This window comes from Alligator mississippiensis, chromosome 1, assembly GCF_030867095.1.
Source record: "Alligator mississippiensis isolate rAllMis1 chromosome 1, rAllMis1, whole genome shotgun sequence".
Classification (NCBI taxonomy): Eukaryota; Metazoa; Chordata; order Crocodylia; family Alligatoridae; genus Alligator; species Alligator mississippiensis.
In genome coordinates this window covers 407,433,532-407,443,533 of record NC_081824.1, presented here as the reverse complement: position 1 = coordinate 407,443,533, position 10,002 = coordinate 407,433,532, and positions in this window count along the sequence as shown.

The following is a 10,002-nucleotide window of genomic DNA, read 5'->3' as shown; positions in this document are numbered from 1 at the left end:
AGCTGCCTTTTTTAAATGCATTCCCCTTGCATTGAACAGTCATTAGATAAAATGGATGGAGAGCAGTGAAGAAGTTTCTCCCCACTTTGGGAGCAAGGGTCTAAGCTAGAAGCCTGTGTAACACCACTTAGGCATGGATTTCCAGCTGACTACATTTTCCTAACTTACATACAATTACATGTCCATAAAAGGTAATTACATATAGACACATATGTGCCCAGTCAGTGCGTAACGTAATGCATATGCTCAGTCTATAAGCACACACCTATGCATCAGGGGTAATAAAATTACAACCTGCATGTAAGAACCAAAAATGCCACTCACGTGGATATAAAAGTGCCATTTGGGCACACAAAAAATGGAGACAGAATTTTGTTCCATGTTTATATGAGCACATTTGTATGCGTTTTGAATCAGGCCATGGAAAAGCTCTGTCTCCTACAGAGAGGAGGCTTTGTTCTCAACAGGTGGGAGGAAAGGGCTTAAAGTCTAATCCTTTCAGATTTGTGACATATACCTAATGTTGCAATGTGCATTTGGTATATCTGCTTCTGTAGTAAACAGTAGTTGTAGCTCTGTGCTCATGCCATGAAATTACTGTTCTTGTCTAGCTCAGTTGTTTCAATTTCCTGTTCCTTATGGCAGTTTACTGTAGATGAAGATCTGATGGATGATTTGCTACCCTCTACATTACCCCCACAAGGAGAGATTAATACCAGGGAAAAGGTCACTGTTGCTTTTTTTGTGCCAGTGAATACATTAGACTTCAATTTTACTGCCCAGTACTTGCCTAGGGAAGTTGTGGAATCTGTTTCACTGGAAAGGTTCAAGATGAGACTGGGTAGATATCTTTTTGGGATGGTTTAGGATGAGCATACCCTGCATCTATGAAGGGGGTTGGACTAGCATATTCCACTCACCTGCTCATGCATAAATGCTCCAGGGAGTGACCCTTAATTTTTTCTGGAAGTCACTCAAGTAGGCTGAGACTGCGGCTGTGACAGCAGCCACTGAGGAACATCTTGGAGAGTGAGCTTGCAGTGCTTGGAGCACAAGTGTAGGGATTGATTGGTGGGTAGACCATAGTTGGGACTTGCCAGGCCTGACAAACGCATTGCCACTGCAGTGTAAACAAGCTCTTCCTGGCCAATGGCTGAGGAAGAATAGGTATCAGTTTTCCAACAACTCTCTCTCAAAGCTCTTCTCTTGGGAACTGGACTGTACAGAAGTTCCTTCAGTCCCACACCTGGAGAGCTTCACAGGCAAACTCTACAGCCAGGGGGCACAAGAAGGCTGCTTCCTGGCTCACCTCTGACCTTAGGGAAGCCCATTAATTGACAATCTGCCCTCTCCCCTGGGAAGGGGTCAGGTGGTCAAGTGGTAGGTGGCAACTGCAAAAAAGCAGCAGCTCCCAGAGACAGCCAAGGAGGCTTCCTGTTCAGAAGAATGTCCCACCAATTTCGCCAGTCAGCTGATTGGCAGGATGGAGGCATTTTCCCCTAGTGAGAACCTTCCCAGTTCTCCCACACAGAAGAATAGCCCCAGTGTTTTTTCTCCTGCAGGCTGACCTGGAGAGTTGGAGGGACAGGAGAGGAGGGAGCATTCCAGGAGCCTTGCCACAGGGGCACAGCAGCCTGCCTTGCCCCTTACTGCTTTGGGTTGACCCAGAGAAGCATGGGGATGGGGGAATTTCACCATGGCAGAAAGGCTATTGAGTCTTACCATGACAGCACACATCACCTCTTACTGCTTCAGGTCAGCTGAGCAGCAGGGGCGGTAATTGAAAAGCTGGTGTATGCAAAGGCTTTCCCCAAGCCAGATTCTGAGTCCCTCAGGCTTTTAAATTGCCACTCTTGCTGCTCCGTTGATTTGTGGAGGCAGGCATTGGGTGATCCTGGTCTCGGAAAGGCATGGGAACCTACACTCCAGCTTCACTCTTCCTGGCCCCCAGGAATAATTAGGCTATGGGAAAGTGTGCAGGTGTTCAGTCTCCTATGAGAAACTAACTCTCCTGGGGGTGAATTAACCCTGGATTTTCCTGGGTTCTTTTTATCCCAGAGTGGCCATTTTTACCCTGGGAGAAGAAGCTTGAACAGCTGAACAGTTTTGTTTTCTACTGAGACAATAGAGAGTCTTCTGATAGAAACTGAACATCTGTGCATTTCCCTGGACAACCAAGATAGCCTGGCCATGAGACCCAAGCCAAATGATTAGAAGCTTAAGACCAAGGTCCCAGAGTAACATTTGTGTGAAGTTAGTATTCCTCCACAAAGAGCCAGGTGGGTGATAAAAGAAGCCCTTTGCCTGGAGTGTTCAAAATGATAAAAGCAGCCTGGAGCCATCAGTATGACCAAGAAGATGTATTGATATTCCCAAGCCAAGGTCAGGCTTATACAGAGGTAACAGCTCTTTGTTAGGCCCCAGGCATCATCATTATTATCATCAGATATGGGAGGGTCTGGATAGGGATAAATTGGCCTTGAGCAAAGGGCATCTAGAGGTTCCTTCTAGCTCTGCTTTTCTATGATTCTATGATTATTTCTATTATGACTATTACACAGATAAAATCATTTGCACTGTAGCTCTCTTGGATGTTAAGTAATATTTACATGTTAAAATTAGGGAATGAGCAGTCAGATGTTATATAAGGCCATACAGTAATTCAAGAAACAGATACAACTAGGGATCCTGACAGCCGTCTCTAAACATTATACCAAAGTGCTAAGCAAACTGTAGTTAATCTTTGAAGACAATGATCACTAAGTTCTTCATTTTTTCACCATCCACAGGAACTTTGTTGGAACTTAATACCAAACCGAGTAATTTCTTTCTAAGTTCATCCTGGTTCGTTTTCCAGGATGTCTGCTGAGTAAACTGTTACCTACTATACCTATTAATAAGCCCCTGCCTTCGTTGTTTCCAAAGTTACTGTTAAGTAACTATTCTTAAAATGTATTTTCAGGTTTGCTTCTCACCATCGTGGTGGATGGGTCAGCTTCGACCTGGAAGGCAGTGGTGTCCCACAGGGCTCGGTCCTTGGACCGATACTCTTTAATGTCTTTATCAGCGACTTGGATGAGGGAGTGAAATGTACTCTGTCCATGTTTGCAGATGACACAAAGCTATGGGGAGAAGTGGACACGCTGGAGGGCAGGGAACAGCTGCAAGTAGACCTGGACAGGTTGGACAAGTGGGCAGAAAACAACAGAATGCAGTTCAACAAGGAGAAATGCAAAGTGCTGCACCTAGGGAGGAAAAATGTCCAGCATACTTACAGCCTAGGGAATGACCTGCTGGGTGGCACGGAGGTGGAAAGGGATCTTGGAGTTCTAGTGGACTCCAAGATGAACATGAGCCGGCAGTGTGACGAAACCATCAGAAAAGCCAATGGCACTTTATCGTGCATCAGCAGATGCATGACGAAGGAGGTGATACTTCCCTCTATCGGGCGCTGGTCAGACCGCAGTTGGAGTACTGCGTGCAATTCTGGGCGCCGCACTTCAAGAGGGATGCAGATAACCTGGAGAGGGTCCAGAGAAGGGCCACTCATATGGTTAGGGGCCTGCAGACCAAGCCCTACAAGGAGAGACTAGAGAAACTGGATCTTTTCAGCCTCCGCAAGAGAAGGTTGAGAGGCGACCTTGTAGCTGCCTGTAAGTTCATCACGGGGGCACAGAAGGGAATTGGTGAGGTTTTATTCACCAAGGTGCCCCCGGGGGTTACAAGAAACAATGGCCACAAGCTAGCAGAGAGCAGATTTAGATTGGACATTAGGAAGAACTTCTTCACAGTTAGAGTGGCCAAGGTCTGGAACGGGCTCCCAAGGGAGGTGGTGCTCTCCCCTACCCTGGGGGTCTTTAAGAGGCGGTTAGATAGGCATCTAGCTGGGGTCATCTAGACCCAGCACTCTTTCCTGCCTATGCAGGGGGTCGGACTCAATGATCTAATGAGGTCCCTTCCGACCCTAACATCTATGAATCTATGAATCTATGAACCTTCTTCACTTGCCTACTCCCATAAGCTGGATGTAACCTATTCTTATTCCAAATTAATTTCTTTCTTTGGACTAGAGGGATTCCTTCTCACCTTCATTGCTTCACACGTTGTCATCTGTCCTTATCACATTGCATGCAGCTACCTCAATCCCTGCTTCTCTTACTGCTTCTTTTGAACACCACTGTCCTCTTGGTGGGAATAGATTTTACACTCCACCATGGTTTACAGTAGCCTGTGACATTATGGTCATTGTTCCAGGCCTGCACTTATAGCTCCTCTGTTTTTTGCTCTTCATGCATTTGAATTCTGTAATGACAAAGTTACTTTCTATGTTCTTTCTAGCTGTTCAGAAATCTCTCCTATTATCTTTATGTCCCTGCTGAATATGATTAATCCTTCCTGATTATCCATGTTCCTTAAGCTTTGACATCATTAACAGATCAAAGATGAATCCAAAGAATGTATTCACTGCTCATTAGCCTGCTTTATTTTAACAAGTAACAAGAGTTTATTTTTCATTCTGTCTGGTGCTTGTGCATCCACACCTCTGTTTCATATTCTGTCTTCTGTACATTCCTTTCCTTCTCACTTGATGATGATCATTAGCTTATATACTCTGTGACAAGGCCTGCCTCCAATGGGTGACCATGGCACCCTGTAGCAGGGTGAGGCTAGGCATCATATTAGCACCCTCCTCTGGTCCTCCAGTCCTGCCCCCCTGGTCCCTGAGACCTTATCCTTCACTCATCTGCTGAGCCTTTCAAGGAAAAAAAATAAAAGGTAGGGAGGCCACCCAGGACCCCAAAGGATAGACAATGAGGGCTGGCCTCTAAGAAGGGGGCTAAAGAGCAGCTTCAGCAGAGCTAGGCAGGCAAGTAAATCAACTTCTGGTACTAAAAGCAGGACCAAGCAGCAAACCTAAAGGACGTCAAGACTTTTCAGCAACTTACAAAAGAACTGGCTTAGCTGTAAGGTAGTGTAGAGGCTGCCTGATTAGGAGACACTGGCCACAGAGCTGCGAGACAGCTTGATAGGAGGCTAGCAATAGGGTGACCAACCTAGGTTGGCTAATGGAAACCCCTGTACTTGACTCTGAGAAGTGGAGATCAGGTGACCAGAAGAGGCAGGGCTATATAAGCCAGCCCCCAGGGCTAGAGGAGTTACTCTGGGCCTGATCTTAAAGAAGAATGGTGCTTTGCTGAGCTTTCACAAGTGATACATAGTCTAGGTTCTATAGTTGCTTTTCTTTGAGTTAGTGTTTTTTCTGCAAGCCTTAGGAGTGGCTACAGAGGAACTTGGAGGCCACGGTGGGTGCATGAGAGGCAATCCATGCTGTGAGTTTCAAGCCCAGTGCCAAATATGTTGAAGCCAGGGTAAGGTCAGGGGTCTGGCAGGCTGGGCCATGGTTGAGGCCAGCTGCAAGGAGTAAAATCTGAGAATCATGGGCATGGATATGGACCAGATTGGAGGTCATAACTGGTGCCAGTGAGGCATTGGGGGTTGGGGGGGGGGTGTTAGTTAGTGGGCTTGAGGCACTGAGGCAGGACCAGGGGTCCAATGCAATGCAGTGAGACATGGCTAGAGGCCTGAACCAAAAGGGGAAAGAGAGTAGGTCCTACTGCTGGTCTAGACCCTGCCACTGTCTTCTTATCCTAACATTCAATGCCTTAAAGAAGGCTGGACCAAAAAAGAAAGGAGAGACCAGAAGAGTAGGCTGTCTGGAACCAGCTGTAAGGCACAGTGCCTTCCTCAGGAGTAAAAGGTAAGAGTTGGGTCAGACCAAAGCAGCCCAATGATGAGCAGGGCTGAGTGAAGGACCCCACAGGCAGGCTCCCAAATTCATAGTTTATATACTTGCACATTAAAAAGTGTGGCAGACAAAGACTGGCAGTAGCTAGAGAAACCAAAATGGATTGGACAAGGTCAGTTTGGCAACTAGGGGTTGTTTAACAGGGACCTGGAAGCTCCTGTTACAAAACTAGCCAGTCTAATAAGGCAAATGAATCCTGCTAAGGTCACCCACCCCTTTGGCTTCTCACTGCCCAACTCCAGGAAATCCAGGGTTCCTTAGCATGCTGTCTCTTTCCTCTTCCTTGTGAGTGTGCTTCATTCCTCCACAAGACACTCCCCCACAGCTATGCATTGCTTTGTTTTCCATTCCTCAGCTGCCTCCCCCACTTTTGCACAACCCTTATCTGCACTTCCCCTTATCACCTGTGGACAATTACTCCCCAGCCCCCAGATGTTAGTCCATAATTAGTAAGACTAATCCACATATCCTTTCTTCCTCCCTGCTGTCTGCTCTCTGGCTATCATTTCTTATCTTACCTGCTTGTTTACTCATCCAGTACCTTCAGTTGTTACACTGAGTCTGATCCTGTTTTGTAACAGGAGCCTCCAGGTCCCTGTTAAACAACCCCTAGCTGCCAAACTGACCTTGCCCAGTCCATTTTGGTTTCTCTAGCTACTGCCGGTCTTTGTCTGCCACACTTTTTAATGTGCAAGTATATAAGCTATGAATTTGGGAGCCTGCCTGTGGGGTCCTTCACTCAGCCCTGCTCATCATTGGGCTGCTTTGGTCTGACCCAACTCTTACCTTTTACTCCTGAGGAAGGCACTGTGCCTTACAGCTGGTTCCAGACAGCCTACTCTTCTGGTCTCTCCTTTCTTTTTTGGTCCAGCCTTCTTTAAGGCATTGAATGTTAGGATAAGAAGACAGTGGCAGGGTCTAGACCAGCAGTAGGACCTACTCTCCCTCCCCTTTTGGTTCAGGCCTCTAGCCATGTCTCACTGCATTGCATTGGACCCCTGGTCCTGCCTCAGTGCCTCAAGCCCACTAACTAACACCCCCCCCCCCAACCCCCAATGCCTCACTGGCACCAGTTATGACCTCCAATCTGGTCCATATCCATGCCCATGATTCTCAGACTTTACTCTTTGCAGCTGGCCTCAAATATAGCCCAGCCTGCCAGACCCCTGGCCTTACCCTGGCTTCAACATATTTGGCACTGGGCTTGAAACTCACAGCATGCAGTGCTTCCCAGGCAGCCACCATGGCTTGGGGGTTGGCTTACATAGCCCTACCACTTCTGGTCACCTGATCTCCACTTTTCAGAGTCAAGTACAGGGGTTTCTGTTGGCCAACCCTATTGCTAGCTTCCCAGTAAGCGGATTCACAGCTCTGTGGCCAGTGTCTCCTAATCAGGCAGCTTTTGCACTACCTTACAGCTTAGCAAGCTCTTCTGTAAGCTGCTGAAAAGTCAAAGTCCTTTAGATTTGCTGCTTGGTTCTACTTTTAGTACCAGAGATTGATTACTTGTCTGCCTAGTTCTGCTGAAGCTGCTCTTTAGCCCCCTGCCTAGAGGCCAGCCCTCATTGTGTGTGTGTCTCTTTTTTTCCATTTTGGTCCCAGCTAAATTGCCTACAGCTTTCTTACAGTTTTGGAGCTGCTCCTCCTGTTTCCCCCTTGACTGCCAATTTGTCCCACCTAGCTCCCTAGTCAGTTGTCTCTCTGTGTCTTAAAGTAACAGGGGGGGTAGAGGCCCCTGTTACACACTGGATCAGGTACAGTATTCCTTTCAGTTGGAGCAGCTCAAACCTTTGACTCCTAAGGAATTCTTTTATACTCTGTTTGCAGTGATGCCCACAGAGGCCTGAGGACACCCAATCTAGTCCTCACTTGTGTGAGTCCACTGGTAAGCTCCAGAGCTGGAAGGATGCCCATGAAGGTGCTTCAGATTTTAGTCCCATTGCCTTCTCAAGCACTTAATTTCTGCAATTGGCCACTTTGAGTGAAGAAGCCTGATGGGTAAGATTCTGGCTCTGGAGCAGTCAGTGGGCTTGGGTAGGTAGGGTAAGGATAGAGTGTACCCAATCATGTCCTTAATGAGACTCGCCACCAGTACATTGTAGAAATACACCATGAATTGCATTGTTAAAACAGAGAAGAGAATTTTACCTTTGGCAAAATGCAGTGATATCCTCTGTGCTGTTTCAGTTCACTGTCTGCATTTGGCCTCCCCTAACGTAAGAGGTTCCCCTTCTTCCCACAGTGTCTGATAATTAAACCCTTCTTTACTGTACTATTTTTTTTTATCTGGGCATTAACATTGCTGCTGTCATTTTTCTTGGGTATAGCAGAAGGAAGGCTTCTGAGACTGCTAACCCCACAGTACATAGTTAAAGGAATTGAACTACTTACTTAATATTTACTTTGAAATGACAGATTGTGTGATAAATGACACCACAATACATTTTGCAAGAATTGAAAGCTTTTGATGGGAAAGAACAAGTCACTAAGCAAACAGATAACATAGCAGAACAATGTTATTTGTCATAGATATTAGGAAACCGTAAGATTAACAAGGTGCAAACTGTCCCATAGTGTTTTACTGAAGAACACCTGTCTGGGGGAAATTCCTTGTTGTAATATGCTGATCAAGTCATGGAATGAGCCAACCTGGTTTGAAAGGAACCATGTTTCAATCATGTTGGGAAAGAAAATGACCTTTAGAAAATTCTAGTATTTTTTTTTATTGATAGACTTGGGAATAACCATTTTCTCTGCCTTTTGGCTTTGTTTCAGAAATGCATCTTTTTGCGGGGGGGCTTTACAAGCTTTAGCTGAGCTCAATTAAAACCACGATGTACCATGTACTGGGCAAAAGACAGCTTTTATGAGGTTTTAGAGCTTATCACTTCTGTAGGCAAAAGGGTAGAGCTTCTTTCCAATTAGACTTGAAACATGAGACTTACAATGCAATCCTGTACATGGTTGAACTATTCTGTCAGGTTAACACAATTAAATATTGCATCTCTGTTGGGATTTTTTTTGTAAAAAAACTTAGGTCATAAATCTGAGCTGCAGATAAGCTGAGCAGTTCCAAAACAAGTTGCAAATTTCAGATCAGCTGGAGTAAAATGTGTCATTTGACAGTATGTAGTGCATAGAGGAGATGAGACCTACATTCTTCACTTGATTCTTCCACTGTCGTCCTACGTGATCATAAACAAGTCACATACTCCCTGTCATTCTCTCTTTCTCTATTTCCTGAGAGAGATACTGTTAATGCAGTATCTGTATGCTTTTCAAACTTTTTAATGTGTTTGTCCTTATCCTGTGGAATAGGGAATACAATTATGTCCATTTACAGAAAATAAAGTTACGCATGGAGAAAATAAAGCCCATATCCTCAAAGGTGCCTGTGTATCACTGTAATCAATGAGCATTAGGCATATAAATACCTTTGACAATCTGTCTCAAAGTGTTGTGTCCAAGGTCATACAGGAAATCTCTTGTAAAACCAGGAATTGAGCCTGGCACCTCTAAAGCATCAGGCTAGTGCTGCTGGGCTGTAGCTTCTCCATACGCAAAGTGAAGATAAAAGCATTTAACTACCTGTGCAGTGAAAAGTTCTAAATAAATGTTTAGTCTGTGTTTTACAAGTGTAAAGCTTCCCTTTGAACAAAACGGTAATATTAATTTGTATCCATTTTTTCAGATAGACTGTCGATACAAATCCCAACTGATATAAATTATTAAATAATAATGTTTTGTAGTTAATAAATTTATAATAACTAACAAATATGTATTGGAATATTAAATCATAGGGGTTTGACTAGAGAAATAACTAGATGAGTCCCTATTGTTTTCTATATGGACATTTCAGCTAGAGGACTAGCTTTTCCTCTGTAGCTTATTGTGTGTTTTATGTCTTATTGTTCTCTCAAATTTGACGGTAAAGCTACTTTCCGAAGAGCCAGAAAGAATGGGAAAGGAATCAGCTGCAAAGAAATAATGTGAACAATGACTTATTTAGAACATAAATATAATTAAGGATCAGGAGAATGCTATCTACGACCTCAAATATGAAAAGCAGGCCCTGACTGAAATGAAATGTAACATTAGGACCCCTAAAAAGTGAACATGTGACATTGCCAAAAACAGGCAGGTAGACTGATTGCCTAGTCTTTGGTGGAAAGAGATTTCTCCTGACTCCAGTAAAA